The following is a 15,472-nucleotide window of genomic DNA, read 5'->3' as shown; positions in this document are numbered from 1 at the left end:
CTGTCGGGGCCTGGGTTTCAGCTGTCCACACCACAGCAGTGGGCAACGAGCTTAAAGCCCCTGATGGCTCTGGGCGCTGACTCTCACCAGTGGCTATGGATGAAGTCACAGGCGATTTTCAGCCAGCGCCGTTACTAATAGTACTTCTGACACATTATCATCTCGGGTATATGTTAAGATTATTATTTAAATTACGAATGCTCTGATATTTTTTAAAGTTCCCTTGGTGATTTTAATATACCACACACTAGAGGAAGTGCCCTTGCTTTATCCTGGGAAACCCCAATCTTGAAATATCCCCTGTCCTGAACATTTTTTATGACTTTCTTATTTTCATGACTATCTGCAGTGTGGTCCCTCTTGATAATTCTTCCCCTTAAGACAGTGGTCTTCAAATTCCAAGGTCCATAGCAGTGTTAAAAAATACCGGTAGATCTGGTGCGGATCTGAAAGCCAGCATTCTAATACATTTTCAATTGCTGCTTTTCTGGCTCTTTGAACACTTGCGAATGGTGTGACCTTAAATTACTCACAGTAATACTACTCATAGTCTTGCCTTTTTCCCATGAAGTCACAGTGTGAATTCAGTTCTGTCACATGGGGCATCTTGGAGTTGAAACTGATTCCACAGCACTAACAACAGCAACATAGCCTTGCTTTCATTTCCATTTTGTTGCGTCCTGTAAGAATTTGAACTATGTAATTCAGAATCTATTAACATATGATACCATCTACTACCTGATTGCACCTGTTTATTGTTTTATTAAACTCAATTCCCTACCTGTAAAATATAAGTGGATAAATGGTGAGTTAGTGATGATTTTTAAAAAAATTCTTATGTTTTATCTAAGATTAAAATTTTTCCTTTACCTCTCATCTCTAAGGTGTTTCAATTTTCTCAATCTGTTGCTTCTTTTTGTCTCTTTCCTTCTCCCCAGCCTACATCCTCTGGTCAATCATTTTGATAATGACTTTCATCCACTCCTTCATTCAACAAATATTTATTGGTTACCCTCTCTTTGCTAGGCATTGTGACTATCTCTCAGAATATAGCTATTTGGTGGTGTACTAGTAATTGTATAATTACTGGCTTTCTGAACACATGTACAAACACATGTAAACACATACTTTTAACACATTTTACTAATATGCAAGATCTGTAGCATAGTTTAAAATTTTCTTTATTCTAAATTGTATAGAGCCAATGAGTTTTCTGAGAATAATTTGTTTTTCTGACAAATTCTTGTAACCTTCACTGACCTCTGATTGCAACTTCTGAATAAGTGTCATTCCTATCTGAATGTCATTGATATTTTTGTTTACATTTATGATAAGCTGAAAGTCAAAGAGAGACATGGTTTGTCGCATCACTCATTTGTCAATGATGTGAGAAGCTTCTTTGATGAGTTTGATAATATGTTTTGAATACTGGACAGTTAACATTTCTTTGTTCTTGTGCTTTAGACACAGCATACATTTTAAGCTTAATTAATTATTAACATTGTCTTAATTTAGGCCATGGAAAAGTCACTGACAAATCAAGTCATTAAGTCATACTTGCTGATTTCCATGACACTGACACTCTCACTATGGCAAATTTCAAGTACCAGCCTGATGTCACTGAATAACAAGCTGGGCAGAAACATGCAATAATCCACCAACTTACAGTATTTACATCATAGGGAGATATAATCAATAAAAATAATGCTTTTTAAGTGCATAGGTAATACTAATATTTATCAGGATGAATATGAAGTGATTTAAGAATAGTACATTTGAATCACAGTGTTAGTAAAGAATATTGAGTATACTGTGGGATGACAGAAGAATAAACAAATCTGTCTTGGAAGAAGTATAAACCAGTAAGTTCTATCTAAGTGATTATGGTTAAGACTTTGCCTCATATTATCAGGAGAGACTAGGTCCTGAAAAATCGTGGGTCACTAAGAAAGAAGACCCTCAACCAGGTAGATTGACTTAGTGGTTGTAACAATAAAATAAAACATTGGGGAAAGGGGACATGGAGGGAGGGAAGAAAATGTGAAATAACAACAACCACAAAAATCAAACATGACGAAAATTGTGAGGATAGTAAAGGACTGACAGCATTTTATTCTGTCATATGTATAGACACTTTGAGTCAGAGTTGACTGTATAGCATCTAGCAACAGCATTTTTAAATATGATTTTGCAAAATTCCTAAAAACTTAACATCATAAGCTCTTTGGCTGATTAAGTTATCTCCAATATGGCACTGACTTATGAAACAAACTCATGAAACTTGAAATAAGAAGAGAGAAATAAGTAGAACTGGATCTTGTAAAGAGGGACACCTAAGCCAAGCTTTGAGTGCAATGTGTTAGGCAGAGACTTGCCCACCATAACCTTTGCCTTCTGGTATTATACCAATGACTACATGACATTATGTGATGAAGAAAATTTCAGGTATATTTAAGGCTATAAAACGATCTTAACATAATAGTACTGGGTTACCTGGCTGTACCCACAGTATAGACTCTTACAGAAGAAAAGATAGGCAAAAGTAGAAATCAGAGGAGATGAAAACCATGACAGAGATCTGGTATAGTAACGTGTGATTTGAAGATGAAAGTGACGGTATACTAAAGCAGTGGAAATTTCAGGCTTAAAACAGCAAGGGACTGAATTTTAACAACTAGTGAGCTTGAAATAACCACTGGGCCAATTGACACCTTAATTTTATCCCAGTGAGACCCAGCTGTGAATCCAACCACACTCTGGATAAACTTCTAATCTACAAAAATGATGACAAATGTGTGTAGTTTAAAGCTGCTATATTTGCCACCATTGTTATATAGCAATAAAACAAATCTTACAATCAGTAACAAATGATGAAAGTAGTAGTTATCCAGGATGAGAAGGGGGGAAATGTGCTAGACAGAAGAAGCATATGTAAAGTCCTAGAAATCGGAAAGAAATGAGCACTTCCAAGGATGTAGAGGTATTCGCTATGACTGGATGGCTGTGCAAGGAAGGAGAAGTGAAAAACAAAGGTGGGGAAAGAGGTAGGCCCCATCTTTTAAACTAGGATAAAGTTGTAGGCATTATCCTGACAGCAAAGGGAGTCAATGAGTTATTTTAAATAAAGACTGGCATGATTAGTTTGCATTCCTTTAGAATCAATGAAGGAGGTAGACGAAAGGTAGGCAGATCAACTAGTAAGTTTTCGTGGGAGATCCAGGAGTATGGTGAAGATCAAGAAAAGTGGACTGAAATTAACAATCCTGTGTAGTGACCATTGTCTCTTTGTTTTTTATGTTTTTTTTCTCCACAGTATTCATCAACAATCACCTATTTAGTAACTTTTGTGTCCCAGAAGTGTGCAAATGGCTAATTTGCGTGATTGCAAACCTAAAGGTGGGCAGCCAAGTCTACCCAAACATTTATCAGAAGAAAGTTCTCACAATCTACTTCTGAAAAACAAACCTTTGAAATTCCTATGGCACAGAGTTCTACTGACACACCCATGGGCTTACCATGAATGAGAATCAATTTGATAGCATGGTTTGGTTTGGTTTTTTTTTAATGTGCCTCAGGGCTGCAGTGACACTTTAGACTCCAGCAACACAGCAGAACCCTTGTTGCTGCCTCCTCTTTTCTTTCCAGAGATCCTGCAACATAATATAATACTATGTTAGAGAAAAAAAAAATCAGTGGAAGAACGAGTTTAAGCATGCAACCTTGGGCAACTCATTTCACCTTCTTGTGTTTCACTGTCCTGATTTGTACATAAAGATTATATAGCCTTTTCAGAAAGCTATTGCTTTAATTAAATGTAGAGTTTATAAAAGAACTTTCTCTAGCTCATCCCATTCATTCCTATTCCTCTCTTTTCTGTGATTTTTCTTAATAAAGAAGCAGTCACTGAGAGACTATTGTATACCATTCACTTGGCTAAATGCTGATACATTTTCATTTTATACAGACACACTTACTGTATCTTAATTCTTGTATATTTAAGACTGTAGAACAATATTCATATACTTTTAAAATAAACTTTATTTTTTTTTTCAGGTTTACAGGAAAAGTTAAGCAAGTTCCCATTAGCTTCCTCTTTTCCCTATATACTTTTCTCCTCTTACAGATTATCCCTGACATCCAACAAGTTTTCCTCCCAAAAACTCTGTCATAAATTGATTCTGACTTAAGCTGAATACATTTATTTTTTTTAGTTTTCACTATTATTGACTTCATTATCAATATGTTTATAAATCTGACCATTTCTTTGTGGGGATTGAAAATAGAAACGTACAGATATATTTAGTCCTTGGAAGCAGGAGTGGCATCCACTTCTGAAATGGCTTGTCTCTGGGAACTCTACGAATAGTGTTCAGGTCTTTCGATCATGGGGTTGCTATGAATAATCTACGACTCAACAGCTCTTAACAACAACAATATATATTAAAGCATACACGCAAATTATAAAAATTTACTCTGATTCACCATTGGACAACTGTGACGTTTGTGTCAGTTACAATAATGAGGCTATTTGTGGAATGTTCTTGATACTCTGGATTATCCTTGAGAATGAGGAAGGCATTTCTAGTCAGAAACGAAGTGAGAGTTGCCTACATGGTTCTATTTTTTTTGTTGTTGGCAGATTTTACAGTATTGTCCTCACTGATTCCCAAATCTACTTCTCTAATTTAGCAAAGCAAAGGAGCATTTGGGTCCTTGTTTTCAAATCACAGATTTAGTATAGAAAACAAAATTTGTATGGCATTCATTTTATGAACTACTTCTGAAAATTACGGTATCAGTGAACTTTGTGCTGCAGCCCTATACGCACCTGTACCCACTGAGCAATCCCACTGCTCTTGAGTTATTTGCCTCTCATAGCAGCAGCTCTGTGGGATGGTGGCTGTGAAACTCTGGAGAAGTGGCCTGTAGTATTTTCTCACATGGGATGGAAAAAAAATCTAAGTATTGTTTTTTTAATCTGAATATATATGTGGAACTGACTGTATGCACATTATGCATTATTATATTTGTTACAGTGGGTGAATCAATATTGACACATTACTCTTGTATATTAGAGCTCACTCTTGGTGCAGTACAGTCCTATGGGATCTGACATGTAATGTATCCATCATTGTAGTATCATATAGAACAGATTCAATGCCATAGAGTGTTCTATGTGCCCAATTATCCCTCTCCCTCCCTGCTGAACTCCTGGTATCCAGTGATCTTTATTTATACCATCTCTCTAATTTAGATTGTCGATTGAATCCTTTTCAGGCTGACTTTTTTTACTAACGAGCGTTTTGAGTTTTTTCAATATCTTTTTATAGCTTGATAGCTAATTTATCATGAGTGATGACATTGCACAGACATATTACAGTTTTTCCATTCACTTATTAAAGGACATCTTTATTACTTGGAATTTTTGCTATTATGAATAAAGCTACTATAAGCATTTCTGTGATGATTTTTATGTCACTATTTTTAACTTGTTGGGACAAACACCTAGGAGTGAAATTTCTAGGTCTTTTAACAGCAAAGAACTGAATTCTAACAACTAGTGAACTTGAAAGAGGATCTTGAGCCTCAGATAAGAACCACAGCACAGATTCCCATCTTAATTTTAGCCCGGTATGACCCAGCTGTGAATCCATCACAGAGAGACAAGCATAACTAAGTCTGTGTACAATCTGCAAAAGTGAGAAACAGACAAAAATATTAATGATATAGAGTAATTGATGAAAAGTATACTTCAAAATGTAGACTTTATCTCTGGATAACTACTTTTTAATATTTTCAATTTATTCTACAAATATATGGTTACTTTTTAAAAATTTATTTATTTTTCATTTCAATGAACATCTACAGAGATTTTGGAATTCCATTCATTCATTGTTTCACCCTTCTTGCCGACACCCCTTCTCCTCCCCTGTTTGCTCCTCTCCTTCAAAAGCAAAAGAAAAACTCCCTCATTGGTATGCAATACCCCCCACAACCCCCAACCCCAAATATAATCCACTCTGCAACCCTCATTCCGTACTCTTATGATAAACATAATGCCCTAAAATATAAAATATTCTCTCCCCCAAAGACTTCAATGCCGTAAACATATTTCATCCAGTTTTTCTCAGTCTTTCCCCATCCCGATGTCAGCCTCATTCTACAACAGTGGCACCACATAGCATTTGTAATTAGAAAAATAATCCAACACATTTTAATAAAATTATAAGGTACTAATTACTATGAAAGAGCTATGAGCACACACAAATTAAAAGGTATTGGGTTTTGTTTGTTTTTTTTTAACATGCTGGGGAGTAATCTCTACTCTTCACTCTGAGGGATCTGATGTTTTCTGTGAAAGGCACATTAGAAGGAAGACTTAGTGGGAAAAGCTCAGTATGGAGTGTGTAGGGAACAACAGGAGTGCACTTTCTGATACTTGAGGTGTGGCTTGAAGTGGAGAAGGAAATGACTCTTAGAGGAATTAAATATCGTTGCTTTTAGATTATGTCCTCCCCAACTCCAAACAAAATAAAAACCCATTGAATTTACAGATGTCATAGCTTGATTTGAAATTACCTTCTAGAAGCTCAGGGGCGGCAATCAGGATTAAGCATTGCTGTCTCGGGCCAGACTGAGGCTGTGAGGGGATGAGAAACAGAAATGGGCCTGAGATACATTCCAGAAGAAGGTCCCACAGGTCTTGATACTAAAGACCTGATGAGGAAAGTCAAGTCACGTGGGCAGCCAGAACAGATCATGTACAGACATCACGTGGGAAAGGAAAGCCAGTACTTTTTTTGAGTGATTTTTTAGTTTTGTGGCAGCAAATTCCAACTGGTATTAAAGAGTCAGGGCATAACAAAAAGTGCTTGAGTGTCTCATGAAAACAGGATGACAAGGCAAGTTTGCGGGCATTAAGAACCAGGTCAGCTGTTCTTGCTAAGGTGAAATGTGAAGAATAGAGATGCTGCATTTCGAACATACTTTGGCCTATATTCATTCAAGATCTGCTTTATTTTCAAGTCAAGTGAACAAATGCTGTCGTGACAAAACTAAGATGCTCCTTTCTAAAATTCTTTTTCTGAACAATTAAATAAAAAGTGCTTAAAATTCTCCAAATAAGGAACATCTCTTTGTCTTCTACAGAGTGAACATGTTGTCGTTATGTGCGGTCGATTCACTTGCGACTCATATCGACCCTATGTACAATAGCCCTAAACTCTGCTCTGTCCTGTGCCAATCGCACTGTCTCTGACACTCCCATCCCGATTATCCCAGTCTCTGAATCAATCCACCTCATAGAGGGCCTTCCCCTCCTACGCTGTCGGGAATCAAATAAAAGCCAACTTGCAAGTGTCCAATCTCAGGCTTCCTGCTAGCAAGCCTTGACAGGCACACTGTGGGGGATATCCAGGGATAGCTGGAGTGAGCAGGGTAGGAGAAAAACAGTGAGGCTTTGAGTTGGAGTGCAAAGAGTCAAAAATCTGAAGGGACACTTCTCATGTGATTTCTGAAGAAGGTCCCAGAGCCATTTTAAGAGCTTCATGCACTCTGCTGTTTTGAGGAGTCTACTTTCTTATTTCCTTAATGTTCATCTCTTTAAGATCAGGATTTTAGATGAATCTTTTCAATTGACATATATTCAAGGATGAAGAAAAGGAAGATGCAAAGAGAATGAATGCCTTTGAGTTATGCTTGTTGAATATACTATGGACTACCAAAAGAACAATTCTGTCTTGAAAAAAATGTAGCTAGGGTGTTAGGAAGGTTCAAACCTTGGAAAGGGGCATTATGCTTGGAAAAGTAGAGGATCAGCAAAGGGAGGAAAATCCTCAATGAGATTTATTAAAAAGTATTTACCAATGGACAAATAAGAGATAATGAAGATAGTGCAGAATCAGAGAATAGTTTCTGTGTATATAGGTTGATATTAAAGTTGACATGATGGCTAATAAGAATAACAAACAATTCCTAAGATTCATTCCTTTCTCATATTTTTATTCCATGGACTGAGAGGCCTGAAATGGCAAATTTTTGAAGGCCTTTGAAGAAAATGAGGGAGATTTACAAAAGTAAGCTATTCACACTGAGATAACAGAGTGTGGAAACTTAACTGGCATAGAAAACAGCTAGCAGAAATCCTGGAGATCCATTAGTTTTCAGTAGGGCCAGTCAGTCACACTCAAGTGTTTGCTCTACGTATCAAAGGAATTTATTTCTCTGTGTACCACTCTCATCCTGCCAGCGAGCCCTACACTGAAACGTACTTTGTTAGAGTTGTGGTACAACTTGATGGGTTATCTTTCTGTGTTGATTTGTTTTTACTCAAGTAAAAAATTCTTTTTTAGACAAAAATCCCCAATACACAGGAAATATGTGGAGGAAGCAGTAGGTGGTCAGTGTGAGGGGAAGAGAAACCTGCTGGGGGTCCCAAAGTCATCAGCGAGAACACCAGGAAATAACCTGTCACGTGACCTGCAGTTATGTGAATACTGGAGGAACAAGTTTTCTGAGAAGACTTAGCCAGCAAACTTGCTTTACTCACAGCTTTAACTTGCCAGCAAGTCCTAATGAAGCTCACTGTTACCAGGCAGGAACAATTCTCTGGATCTCTCTTCTCAGCTAACAGCATATTTCCTTTATTCAGATGTCTATTTCTTTAAGTAGTAAATTCTACCCCTGAAATTTTATTTTATTTCAGGTGTTTTGGATTTTCCTATTTTCTTAATCTAATCCTTTTTTTTTTTTTAACACTTTCTAAATTTAGGGTGTGCATGTGTATGGTCACTGGGACAGTGGTTTCAAATTTATGAGGGCAAAAATCTCCATCAATGAGCCCAAACTGATTTGTACAAGATTTTCCCTGCCCTTAGTCTCCACATTTTTTTTACGTTTTTACTAATTCTGACGCCAATCATCCCTCCTCCTGTGTTATTCACTACCTCTCTATTAGAAACAATTGTTGTTCTTGTATAACATTGAGTCTGAACCAACCCATAGCCTGCCCTCCAGAGTTTTCACGGGCAGTAAATCTCATGGCAGGAGGCTTTCTCCTTCTGTCTTTCTCCCGCAGAATAGCGGGTGGGTTCAAACTGTGTATCTTTGGATTGGCTGTGCAATTCCTTACCTCTAAGCCACCAGAATTCCCTTCTGGGTTCAATAGTTAATAGCAAGGGCAGCATCGACGTCTCAGACAATATTCATGATTATATTTATTAGGGAAATAACAATTTATAAATCAAAATTTGGAACAATTCCTATGATAGTTTTTTAATCAGGACAGCTGCTTCTCAGCCTTGTCAAAAGACTTCTAGCTCTTTGAGCCTGGAGCAAGTTTTCTAAAATGGCAGCCATTTTTTAAAATGCCTGTGGTCCCCTATCCTGCCACAAGCCTGGGCCCAAAAGTGCTTTGTTCTAACTCTCTGGGTCTACAAACCTAGTTCCAAGAAATGTTTGGAGACATCCATTCCACTAAAAAGCCTCTTTCTCTGAAGGCACTCAATTTCATCCCTGCATATACAAAAAAAAAGCACCTCTGTCTTATTATGGTCTTTGGTGTTCTGCTACCTCTGTTTCATCTCTTGGTTTGAGGAAGTTGAGTATAGGGATCTCAAGTTCAAAAGGTCCACTCTACTTTCTAGTCACACTGCTTTAATGATAATAAAAGTCCCGTTTTTGTCTCTTCAGCTCTATTTATATCCTACAGGGTGGTAAAACGGACCAATATCCACATTGTTACTGTAGTTGTTTTTGTGTCAGAACTGACCCATAGCTGACCCTCCAGCGGGTTTTCAGAGGCAGCTAATCACACAGGAGATTGATCATCTTTTCCCCTGGATTACCTGGTAGATTAGAACAGTGTCCCTTTGGAATTGCAGCACAGTTTTTTACCACCAAACCACCAGAGATTTCCTAATTATCCATCCTTTTTGTATTATCTCACTCCAAAAGTACCATTTATTTTTCTTACATTATGTTAGTATGTTTTTATGCCTCTCATCCCCTTTTGTGATCTATAAACACCTGACATTTGTAGAGTGCTGATCTGATGGCTTGCTGTTATGTGTTGTCAAGTTGACTGTGACTCATAGTGACCTTATGCTATGCATAGTATTTCCGTTATAATGTCCGTGCCTTCCAGCTTGAAGGCCTCATCTTCTGGCATTATATCAAACTCTGTTCAGATGCTATCTATTTATAAGGTTTTCAAGGTACATATAGCAATATATTATAAATGTATAATTATAATTTAGTGTATGCCTGCCTAAATTTAACAGGTTCAAAGTTAAACACCTCACATCTATTACCATATGTAGGTAGATGCAGTATTTATCTCCATTTTCTGTATAAGCATGTTGTTTTTGTGTGCTGTTGGATTGGATCAGACTCATAGCCAACCTTCCAGTTGGTTTTCAGAGGCAGTTGAGTGCAGGGGAGGAGATTGCCCATCCTTCCCCATGGAACAGCTGGTGGATTTGAACTGTGTACCTTTGAGATTGTCAGTGCAGTTTCTAACCATGCAAAAATGGTTAAGTGGCTTGGTGAAGACCCCACAGTATGGAGTTATGGAACCACTTCTTTGTTATGTTCATAGAAATAATATTGATATAAATAATGCTTTCTTTAGCATGCTTTTACTTGTTATGCCCTATTTTTTTCTTGGAATAAAACAAATTATCATTTATGTGATATTTTATAAGCTATTTATTCATCTACTTATTATTTTCAAACATTTGTGGTGTTGCCATTAGTGTTTTGTTTATTTTACCAATGAGGAAAAGGCAAGTATTCATAGGACTCTTTACACCTCATTGGAACAACTTTGCAGAGCAAAAGAAATGGTGCAGGTGATCTAACTACAGATTTCATGCTTCTGTAGTCTACTGAGCTATTTGTTACTTTTCTAATAAGGGATCAGTTTGATACCATTCATACTTTGTAGGGCCAGATTTTCCTCTTCTCTATAGCCAGTAACAGAAATCTAATGTGGAGCCATGGTGATTGCGTGGTCCCTCTTGACTCTTAACCTAATAATTGCTCTAAAGAAAGGAAGTTTAGATCTTTCTAAATTTGTATTACTCTCATCTTTATATCTTTATAAAGGAATACTATATATATTATATGTATGTATTTTTAGTATATGTATATATCTATATGTGTATGTGTGCCTGCGATATATGTATTGCTGCTGTTGAGTATCGTAGTGTTGGAACTGACTCATAGCTGACCCTCTGGTGGGTTTGCAGAGGCAGTTAATCACACAGGAAGAGATTGCTCATCCTCCTGCAGAGAGCAGCAGGAGGCCTGTGTGTGTGTGTGTGTGTGTGTGTGTGTGTGTGTGTGTGTGTGTGTAAGCCACCAGCTGCTCCACAGAAAAAAGATGGACAATCTCCTTCCATGCAATTAACTGCTTCTGATAACCCATCAGAGGTTCAGCAATGGATCAGTTAGAACTCGACATAACAACAACAAATAATTCTCTCTTTTTCATTCTCTCTTTCTCTCTCTCATATTTTGATCCTGTTTTCAGAGGCAATAAATCTCACAGGAAGATATTCTCTATCTTTTCCTGATGGAGCACCTGGTGTGTTTCAAACAGATCCATATGGTTTGGCAGCCCAACTCTTTACCACTAGGCCACCAAAACTCCTTAGATTATTAAAGAGGGGAGAGAGCACAGCATAGCTGGAAAAGTGTTATTAAGAGTTCAGTGTAGCAGGAACACACTTTCTCAGTGGTACTGTGAAGCAGATTGCTTCTTGGTGGTTAGAGTAAGTGTAATTCTTTAAGAATCACATAAGTTTTCAACTCACTGACCTAATAACATGTCACAAAACATTAAGAGAATTCTTCCACATCCTGGACCAGAAAGTTCTATCTCTGCTGCAGTAATTAGTTCTCAAATTGTCTGATATCCTTCATTTAAAAAAATGGGTGGAAAATAGTGCTCTTAAAATGTTGTGTAACTACCTATCCCAAATACAGTGGCTTAAAATAAAAGCTATCTTATGTTTATGAATGGTATCAGACAGGAGTTCAAAAAGAACAAGTTGAGCATGGATGGCTGTTACTCAAGTCTAGCCTGAGGCTGGAGGCTGGTCTAAGGTGTAGAATCTGTCTTCCTGTGGCCCACATGGACTATAGTAGGTGTGGTGTTAGTAGAGTAATAGAATGTGTCTGCTGTGATTCAGACTTTCTTCCTTAGTGCCTTTGTTCCGGGTCACTCAACTGGGCCTCTGTCCCATTTCCTTTTTTAGCCTTCCAGTTATGAGTATACCTCCTGCGGGGGTCCGGAGGTGGCTTGGTTGGAATATTCTCCATTCCTTTACTTGTACTTTTATTTCCTGTTACTTTGAAATTTGACTTAAATCTTCTATGAATGGATCTCCTCAGACCACAATGTTCCCTGTTGACAAAGTTCAAGTATTATCTACCCTTAGGGTCTCTGTGTCTTTATCTCTGCTATTTTCAGAGAAAAACTAACCCTGGATTGAAATAGCCAAATACTGTAACAGTAACAATTGTCTGGACCTCAGTTAGGTTCCTAGTGGATGCTTTTAGTTTTTTGGTTTTGTTCTTCTGTTGCTTTCTAATTCAAACTTCTCGATTTCTTCTACTAACATCCCAGCATACTTTGAGGAATCTTAAGAAAACTAATAGTTTTTAATAATATATATTTTCATGGATTTCCTTTAAATGTTTATTTAAAAATAATTTACTGATTTCTCAGAGATAATATACTCATATAAATTGAAATTCCGAGGTAAAAGCACGTAAATAAATATTTATGTCACCTCATCATGTGTGGTGTGAATTTCCCCAATATGTCTAACTCAGAGTCTCAGAAAGTATACACTGAATTGTAAAAGTTAAGTTTCTGAGCATCCTTGGGTCCAAAGTGTATGAGACAAAGCCTTGCAAGTCTCACTTCTGACAAACATTCTGGTGGAAAAAGACAGGTTTATTTGTTCTTTTGACAGTTTTAAATTCAAGTAAAATGAAATATTGGACAATTTCAATCATTTTCTTTTTTTCATGATGTTTTGTATTGGTCCAGCTTTAGGGATTTTGTTTAGTTTATGTTGATGGGCAATCTATACTAAAGGTTTTAGTCTCAATCTTCATCAATAATTGTTAAAGTATTCTTCATTTCCTGCAAACAAGTTTGCGTCTTCTGCATATTGCAGATTGTTAATTGTTACGATTCAGATATTTTGTAGAATTTGGTAGTTTTATGTTACATCAGTGAAATCTACAACGTTCTGCTATTTCAAATGTTGTGACTGTTATGCTTTAGATTACCCAAGGATAGGTTAACATTCTGATTAAAAAGAAATTAAAATAGAAATACATTTAGTTTGGACTTAATGAAATTTGCAGCCATGTTTATGAGTAGCTAAGGTATAGTTAAGGTAGTAGCAATGACTTTCAGTTGTGTTCCTACTATTCTCTTAGGCCAGTGGTGTGAACTTCAGGACCAGAGTTGGGTTTGGTTTTGTTTGTTTGGGTGTGTTTTTTTTTTCTTCATAAGAGCACTATATGCAACCTGAGAGTAGGGAATCTGAAGTATATGCATAAGACTATGTCATCAAAATTGGAGGAAGACTAAGTAAGCAACATCCTTCAATCTTCAGATGATACAACCTAGCTTGCTGAAGGTCAAGAGAACATTTAAAACATGTAAGTTTAAATGATGAAAATTAAGAGAATAGTTCTCAATATGTATTTTACCTTAAAATATCCTCACAACTGAAGCAATATTATGAAGAGCAAAGAAAAGACCGAAGTTGTCAAATGCTTACTTTTACTTGGATCCACAATGAACACGTATGAAAACAGCCGCCAAGAAATCAACATATTGCCCTGGGGTAAATCTGTTGTATGAGGCTTTAAAATATCAAAATCCAAATATTTTACTGAGGTATTCTTGACCTAAACCATGATATTTTCAATTACATAACAAGGGTATACAAGGGATAAGGAAAATTGAAGAAGAACTGGTATATCTTAACTGTGGTGTTAGGGAAGACTGTAAACTATATCATGGACTGGCACAAAGACGGACAAACCTTCCTTGGATGCATTACAACCAGAATACTTCTTAGAAGTTGGAGCAGTAAGATGTAAAATTTCATCTCATGTACTTTGGAAAAATTATCTCTAGTAACCTTTCCTTGAAGAAGGATTCCATGCTTGATAAAGTAGTTCAGTGAAAAATAAAAAGACTCTCAAGAAAGTGGATTGAGAAAATTATTGCTTGGATGAGCTAAAATTTCAACAGTTATGAGAATGGTACAGGACTGGGCAGCACTTCATTCTGTTGTACATGACTCAGTAGGAGTTAGAAGCAACTTGTCAGCACCTGATGACAAAAGCTACATAGAATAAAAGTTATTATAAGGATGTGAAAGGTTTATAAATAAAATATTATACTTATTGTAGTGTTTTTATTATCTATATTTTTAAATCTCTAAATAATTTCTATTTTTTCATCCTGATTACTTTGTATTAAATTTTGTGCTTGGAATATTGCATTCTTTTTCCTTACTATAGGTTTGAGTCTCACAAAATATTGATTTTCCTTAAATAGAATCACCCTAGAACTATTTGGTATTTTTCTGTACTTGAAATTTGCTCACTTGTATAGTTTCTGTAGTTATAGAAACAACAGAATTAATCTGTGTCTCTAAACATATAGTTGTAGCACATTATTGACACTTGACAAAGTTACCATGTAACAGTTACCACCCTTAGTGAATATAATCACCAGATTTGAAATGACCTACTGAAATTGCTTTTGATTATGGCAACATGCTACATTAATAAAAATGGGAGAAATATAGCCAAAAGCAGAAACAAGATGATAAAGTGAAGTAGGGACAAGAAAGGGCTTCCATTTTTCTGCCTTTTCTCTAAAAATATTCCTAATTTTATCTCCAAATTGCTCAGCATCATATTCTCACACTTGCTCTGATTTTGAAAGAATGCTGCTAGATATCAACCCAGGAAAAACACGAAAATTCCTGATAAACTATATGCCGACGGAACACACAGGATACAAGTCATTTGTTTTCTTTGATAGTGCTTTACCATGCTGTATTGAGGGAGAAATAACCATCAGGGAAGCACATGGCTGAAATACAGTTATAAAACAACTCTCTACTTCAGAGGGTTTTATTAAGTTGAAGACATCTCTAATTTCGTCCTCATGGTTTTAATTATGACTTATGAGAAAAATAAAACTCAGTTAATACAGTTAACTCTCCCAAGGCATAGTTATTTGAGGAAAAAAAAAATAATATTATTAATTTTCAAAATTAGTTATAATTTATTCAAACTATATGACAGGAAATGAAAAGACATATTATCATGGGAAAGTTTGCTGTTAGGGACCTCTCCAAAGTATTGAAGAGCAATGGTGTCTCTCTGGAGACTAAGGTGCATCAGATACATGCCATGGTCTTTGCTA

The sequence above is a fragment of the Elephantulus edwardii genome, unplaced genomic scaffold (assembly GCF_000299155.1).
Source record: "Elephantulus edwardii isolate Elephantulus edwardi_28Jun2011 unplaced genomic scaffold, EleEdw1.0 scaffold00163, whole genome shotgun sequence".
Taxonomy (NCBI): domain Eukaryota; kingdom Metazoa; phylum Chordata; class Mammalia; order Macroscelidea; family Macroscelididae; genus Elephantulus; species Elephantulus edwardii.
The sequence above is the reverse complement of the archived record's forward strand: the minus strand, read 5'-3'. Positions refer to the sequence as shown.